The sequence below is a fragment of the Rhipicephalus microplus genome, chromosome 6 (assembly GCF_043290135.1).
Source record: "Rhipicephalus microplus isolate Deutch F79 chromosome 6, USDA_Rmic, whole genome shotgun sequence".
Classification (NCBI taxonomy): Eukaryota; Metazoa; Arthropoda; class Arachnida; order Ixodida; family Ixodidae; genus Rhipicephalus; species Rhipicephalus microplus.
In genome coordinates, this window is record NC_134705.1 from 84543482 (window position 1) to 84551026 (window position 7545).

The 7545-nt window shown below is 56.9% G+C and overlaps 1 non-coding gene across 1 annotated transcript; it reads right to left on the reverse strand.

Moving 5' to 3' along the window:
• Positions 1 to 2030: 2030 nt before the first annotated feature.
• LOC142766273 (U2 spliceosomal RNA) lies at positions 2031 to 2213 on the reverse strand. Its single transcript, XR_012884455.1, has one exon. It is a non-coding gene; the product is annotated as a U2 spliceosomal RNA (small nuclear RNA).
• Positions 2214 to 7545: the final 5332 nt, after the last annotated feature.

Sequence of the window (7545 nt, forward strand, 5' to 3'; positions counted from 1 at the left end):
CGAACATTATCAGGCATGTCGCGAGGGATGCTACAGCATTTGTTTTAAAAACTGATGCATAGTGTACATGTCCAACTCGAGCACCAAAGTCTGGAAGGAAGGAAAAAAAAAAAAAAATGACTGTGCAAAATGTGAATACGTCACCCATCCAACATGGCTTCTACGCCGGCTGCCCAAGCAACGCCTCTGCAACGACGCCCACAATCATCAGCAAAAAGGTGGTGCCTTTGGCTGCTTCAGCACGCTCAACATATGCCTTGCAAGTTCCGACGTGGCGGAACACCGCACCGAGGTCGACGAAGGTCCTGCCGTGAAAGGCAGACCCGGGAATGCGTGCGAAACGTCTACCGCGTGGGTTGTGAAGCCGGTGAATGAAGGATCATGTGGCAGAGGGTGACGGAACGTGAGTGTGCGACTTGACGCTGCGATGTCGTTCAAGCGTTCAACGGGCCGGCAGGTTCTGTCTGTCGTGGTCGAAAACGTCCGAGTTTTGCTGATTCCGAGGGGTAGGAGTGCTATGGTGGCGTGTACGAGGCGCTGGTGCGGCGCTCCGTCGATCGTGCCGGACGGACATGAGGCGGCCGAAGGCGGTCGTGAAGTGGTCGCGGAAATCAGTGGAGAAGTACTCGCCTGCGCTTTTCGTCGAAGACGCGCGACAGACGGTCTTCGGGAGACACGGGTGGTTGCACAAATGCGACCGTGCGTCAACGTGCAGCCATATTCGTGGATTATTTCGCCCCATTACGATAGCTTCGTCACTGCGCTCGCTGGTGTTGCTTGTTTTTGTTGACCTTCACTTGTGGCTCACACCCACTGTGGGGGATTGGCTGGTTTGTTGTTCTGCTTCTTCGACTTCTACATACTCGGCTTAGTGAAGCTGTGAGGAGTGACGAGTGGGTACGGAGGCAAAGCGCGCCCGGGGCGTGATCTCACGCGTCCTGGGGTCCACGTCGCTTCAGGTACGTGCGTGGTGCGTCCGAACGTCTAGTGCGCAATTTTCTTGGAACTTCCAGCAACTGGCAATTCCATTGAGGTGAGCGTGCGAGGATGTTCGTTGTAATTAACGAGAGCCAACGGTGGATGAGCTGGTATGAGATGGTGTTCAGAAATGAAGTGTTTGATCAACAAGGCGATGCCCGCCGTGGTGGTCTGATGGCCGTAAGGTACTCGGCTGCTGACCCGCAGGTGGTGGGATCGAATCCCGGCCGCGGCGGCTGCATTTCCCTGTGCTCAGATTAGGGTGCACGTGAAAGAACCCCAGGTGGTCGAAATTTTCCCATAATCATATGGTGGTTTTGGGACGTCAAACCCCAAAGGTCAGTGGACATAGGAAAAGCACATCGGGGCTTTGCCGCTCCACCGTACAGCAGGTGTGTGCGGAGTGGGTCCTGTGGCGTTCTTTGCGATTTTAATTTGTGATGGGGAATAGTGTAGATGCGTAGACGTGGCGAGAGCACGCGTCTTCAGGTTCAGACGCCGCGTGAAGATGTGAAATAAAAATGCCTTCGCTTGCCACTGCAACTGTAAACAGAAACACCAACCAAACCCCATTTTCTAGAGGCTTTTTTTATTTTTCGTTGCGAAACGGGTGAATTCGAAAAGCGGAAATAGCTTGGCACATACATACACACTTCTACACACATACATACATACACATCGCACATGCATACACATCGTATACACACTTCTAGCTTTCCTCCGAAACAGTAATGATAATTTCCTCAATAGTTTTATTAATATGAGTAGGAACGTTAAAAAAAATAAGAAACTTGAGTATGTACGTGTGAACATAACAAAATAAAAGAGACCCTCCATATATGAAATACACACGGAAACATTTATTTTCCCAGAGCAATCGTAAGTGTAAACACAGCTAGCGCACTCCCTGCACGCGAATACCGCGTCAGCCGGGGCGGCGTGCCGCCACCGTCTCGGACACTCGACGCACCCAAGCCGTTTACCCCGGTATCATGGGTAAATCCGAACACTCCTTCTATCATTGAATTTATTGTCGAACTCACCCCGCAGGGGGTGAGTGGGCCGATCCCGGAGGTAGTGCAATACCGGGCCAACCCGTGGCGGAGGTGAAGCAAGCTTCAAGCACTCCGCCGCATCACAAAAATAAGTTTAATATCTTGGATCCAAATAGGATCCGTATCAGATATTAAGCTGATAAGAACAGAGTGCTTTTATTGATGTTCAATACAAGTCTTCTAGTGACTGTAAATGCACTCGTTTGTGATTTTGGTGAGACCAGGACCGACGGCAGGAAAGTGCCCCAGAACAGTGATGCCAGAAGTTGAACCCTGTTAGACGTAGTCCAGGATCAAGAAAAGCACCAGGTAGGCTCCGGATGTGGTGTTTTCAGGAACACTGCGACCAGGGAACTCGTGCCGGACAGGAACCCATGTGTTGTGATTTGATGGTGGTGATCAGTTGATCAAGGAGGGGACCAGGCTTCGTAGTGGTAGATTACTGTCAGTTGCGGCCGTGGCCGACGTGGGTGTGGTAAACGGACCGAGACGCCGCCACCACCTCGCTGACGCAAAGTTTCTTCATCAGGCGCAGATAAGATCTGGAGCACAGTCGCCTCAGGACTTGGTCGTTGGCCGGATCCCAGGCGCCAAGTGTTCCAACGATGACCGCGGCCACCGTCACTCTCTGGTAGCGTCGGCGGAGGTAGGCAGCGACGGGTTCGTACTTGGCGAGCTTGTCGTTGCGGGCGTTCGAGAAGGCCTCTGGTGTATTTTCGAATGGACAAGCCACGTCAATCACCAAGGCCTCCTCGCCGCGCACAACGACCAGGTCAGGGCGTAGGCCAGTGTCGCCGACGAACCGGTTCTCGTAAGCCACCGTGAATTGACGGGTTGCTGCTGTACGTAGGCGTTTGACCACCGCGTTGTGCCGCGCCTGATACATGGCACTGTGTGTCATGCAGTGGCACAACACATGCGGTAAAGTCTCACGTTGGTATCCGCAGACCCGGCAACGCTGATCGCGGTCGGCGGGACCCCACATGACCGAACCGTTGAGAGGTAGTAGGTTCAGACGCGCTCGGTGGATGAAGCGCCAGTCCGCGAAGTGTGTGAACGCTCCACTCCGCATGAAATGAGAACTGGCCCGATCCGCCGAGACGCAAGCCATGACCTTGCCTTGGTTGGATTGTGCATGTAGGGCGTTGTCGCGATCTGTGGCGAGTACATCTCGCAGAGACCGCATGACGCGGTTGCGATGTGAAGGCGGTAGGGTGACGTCGCCGCACGTGATGGTGACGTGGTCGGGGCTCAACGACCACGAGACGTGTAACCGCCGGGACGCCTTGCGGGCCTCCGTCCACACGGAACGAAGCTGTGTGGCAGGTGTGGACTGAACTCCTTGGAGGTCGCCGGACAGATAAGCCTCGAGTTCGAATCGGGTCGCCTCCCATCCGAGTCGTGTCGAGGCGATGTCATAGGCGTCGGAGAGTGCCAACTCGCGCAAGCACCGATCAGACGTCGTGAGGAGTTTGAATGCCGAGTCGACGCGGCAGATGTCGCTTAACTCGGCAGCCACAGGTATGGCAACTGCCCCGCCAGCAGAGCTCCCGTAGACGTAATGGGTGGACGCGTTGGTCGGCACGTAGAGGGTTCGTTTGACAAGTGGCCGTATAGCGTCGTCGAGACGGCGCCAGTCGGACTTGCCAAGTACCCCGCATCGCATTGCGAAATTTAGGGCCGGGTACACGAAAGACTTCAGTGCATCGATGCGCTGCCAGGGGGCTAGTAGAGAGGAGAAGAGGGCCCTCGCTTGGCAGATGGCGTCGTCCACAGGTGAAGAACCGGTCCTAGCTGGAAGGCGGAAACCCACCGGGCGTCCCAAGAAACGCAGTGGCTCGGAGTTCTCGAGTGCTGAGACAGGGACGCCGGACACCTGGAATACGGTAGGACGCATTCCGACGGGGGTCATGCCACTCATATGCACAGTAGAGCACTTTGATGGATTTAAAGCTAGTCCAAGAGGACCAGCTAGGGACTCCACCCTGTCAATTCGCTGCTGTAGGAGGGAAGGGGAGTCGGCCAGCGGCGTGAGGTCGTCTGCGTATGCAAGAATTTTATGGTCGTCTTCATCGCCCTGTACGCCACGAATGATCGGGTCCACGACGAGGTTAAAAAGCAACCCCGATAGGGGGCAACCTTGGCGGAGACCTGATCGAATAGGTACCGGCTCTGTTACTCCTTCAGCTGCGACGATGAGGGTATTGTTATCGCGGTAGAGATCTGCGATTATCTCAGTGAATGTGTCTCCAGCACCAGCTCCCCGTAGAGCGTCGAAGAGGGCCTGATGGGGTACGGACCCGTAAGCATTGGTGAAATCCAGTAGTGCTGCACAGAAGTCCGGGCCACCAGCTCTTGCCGCGTCGAACTTGTGCTGGAACACATAATTGAGCTCGAATACCCCATCGTGCGGGAGGAAGCCCTTTTGGCAATGGGAAAGAACTTGATGGTCCGTAATCCATTTTTGTAGTCGGGCTGCCAAGCACTTGGCGTATAGTTTTGAGGCTGTACTTCCAAGTGCTATCGGTCGCCAATTACCAGGAATTGAAGGGTCCCCTCTCTTGTGAATTAATATTGTCCTTGAGGTCCGCCATGAGTCAGGTGTTCGACGGTGGTGAATACAGGCGTTAAACAGTGCAGACAGGAATTTAGCTTCTGGGTCGACGGACTTCCAGTGTCGATAGGTGAGCCTGTCGGAGCCAGGAGATGTATTCTCTGATTTGCGAAGCCGGAGAAGGACCTCGTCTGCCGAGAAAGACGCCATATTCACAGGTTCGGGGGCCAGAGGTCGTTGAAAGAGGGTTGTCGTGTCAGCTGTGCGGTGAGACCAGGTAGAGCCCCAATGATCCTGGAGTTCCTGAAGTGGTATGTCGCAGGACCGGGGAGGACCTTCCAGTATCAGTCGCACAGCACGACGACGATTCCGGCGGTATAATCGCTGGATGTCCGTAGCGTTCTCGGGGTTGATCGAGCGTGGGGACCGACCAGGTACTACGGGAGGGAGACGAACAGCCTCCGTAGCTATGGTAACGGCTTGTGTCCACGCCTGGTCACATATCGCCCAGGAATCCTGCGTTGGTGGATTACGCAGTGTGGAACGGAGTGATTGTACTTGCTGTGCAAGCAGAGCCGTGTTGTCTGGTGGCATGTCCATTGCCGGGTCATCCACTGGTACGTCAGGGGCGTCGTCATCGTTAACCGCCTCGTCAGGGTCATCGGTCCGTTCCGGGAGTGAAGATGAAGGGGAACTCGAACGAGAGGTCGATGAATCTGGAGAGATAGTCGGATGAGCTGACGTACCAGGCGTAACAGTTGTCTCGCCAGATGTGGATTGGTCGGGTGGCACGGGCGTTGGCGGTCCGGGATCCGAAGGTAGCGGTCGAGGCGTCGTATAACCGGAATTAGAAGTGGTTGCTGTGTTGTCCGGTGTGGAAGACGCTGTAGACCGTGAAGCCGACGGAGAACCGGTAGCCGAAGTGCTATAGACCGAACCCGTACTCGAGGATGGCGTCGATGTAGAAGACTTGCCTCCACGACGTCTTCGAGGCCGGGAAACGGTTTCTGTAACCTGTACTTCCTGTTGGACTCGGTGAGCTGTACCTGAAGGAGCTGGTCCGGGAGATGGTGTGCTCTCTGTGCCAGAGGAATTAGAGGGAGTCGCCGTAGGCTGCCGTGGCGGGCGAAGAGGTACAAATGGAGTGGATTCCTCTTGCGCATGCCGCGCCATAGTGTGCCGGGCCAAGGAGCGATCGCAATTGAAGCTCTTCGGGCAATATCGGCAGGGGTGGTAAGGCTCGTTCGAGGCAGGACCCGGGCAGTCGTGGCGGGCAGACAGCGAATTCAACCGGGCATCACAGGCGACGCACCGGTAGAGACGCCCCGTTGGCCGAACCCCGTGTTTCTGCTCCATGTGGGACCGCCACGCGGACAGTCGGAGCGAGACTGATGTGCGGGCTTGGCAGCCTGCGCAACAGGGATACGGACAACGAAGGATCCCAGGCACCGGCAGGTACACCGTCATGATGCCCTGGTGAATGACGGGCGGTCGGGAGCGAGGAGGGCCCGATGCTGCCGCTGAAACGCCAGTAGACGCGGGTGTGCCAGGACGAGGCCGCTGGGCCGGCGGGGGCGCCGGTGTGCTCGTCCCCGAAGGAGGAGCGGGACGCCGCCGACGGCTACCGGAACCCGGGAAGAGCGGCTCGACGGATACGGCAGGTGGCCGGCGGGGAGCAGACATGGCCAGGCAGGGACTTCTCCAGGTCCTCGAGGACGGACGTCCGGACAGGAAGGCCGGGGCGTCGGCGACGGCGAAGTGGTCACGAAGACCGGGGTCCGTTAGTGTCACCAGCAGGCATTGGCGACCGGACCGGGAGTGGCAAGCAAGAAAAGGCTTGTAGACTCTCACCACTCCCGGAGGGCGTCTTCTCCCGCTGGCTTGACTGGAACGCCCGGTCGGTCGGTGTCCACGTCCCCGTGGCTTGATGTCCGGTCCGGTAGGCTCCGACGACGGCGGCGATGAAGTGGTCACGAGGACCGGGGCCCGTGGGTGTCGTCAGCAGGCATTGACGACCGGGCCGGGAGTGGCAGGCAAGAAAAGGCTCGTGGACTCTTACCACTCCCGGAGGGCGTCTGCTCCTGCTGGTGGGCCCGCCGCGTCGGTAGATGGCCGGAGACTCCTTCGAAGGTGCAGCAGGGCCGAGGAACCAGGTGGACCCAGGAACAGCGTAGCTCCGTGCGACCAGGGGGGGGACCTTCCAGGGCGGTCGGGCTGCCAAGCACTTGGCGTATAGTTTTGAGGCTGTACTTCCAAGTGCTATCGGTCGCCAATTACCAGGAATCGAAGGGTCCCCTCTCTTGTGAATTAATATTGTCCTTGAGGTCCGCCATGAGTCAGGTGTTCGACGGTGGTGAATACAGGCGTTAAACAGTGCAGACAGGAATTTAGCTTCTGGGTCGACGGACTTCCAGTGTCGATAGGTGAGCCTGTCGGAGCCAGGAGATGTATTCTCTGATTTGCGAAGCCGGAGAAGGACCTCGTCTGCCGAGAAAGACGCCATATTCACAGGTTCGGGGGCCAGAGGTCGTTGAAAGAGGGTTGTCGTGTCAGCTGTGCGGTGAGACCAGGTAGAGCCCCAATGATCCTGGAGTTCCTGAAGTGGTATGTCGCAGGACCGGGGAGGACCTTCCAGTATCAGTCGCACAGCACGACGACGATTCCGGCGGTATAATCGCTGGATGTCCGTAGCGTTCTCGGGGTTGATCGAGCGTGGGGACCGACCAGGTACTACGGGAGGGAGACGAACAGCCTCCGTAGCTATGGTAACGGCTTGTGTCCACGCCTGGTCACATATCGCCCAGGAATCCTGCGTTGGTGGATTACGCAGTGTGGAACGGAGTGATTGTACTTGCTGTGCAAGCAGAGCCGTGTTGTCTGGTGGCATGTCCATTGCCGGGTCATCCACTGGTACGTCAGGGGCGTCGTCATCGTTAACCGCCTCGTCAGGGTCATCGG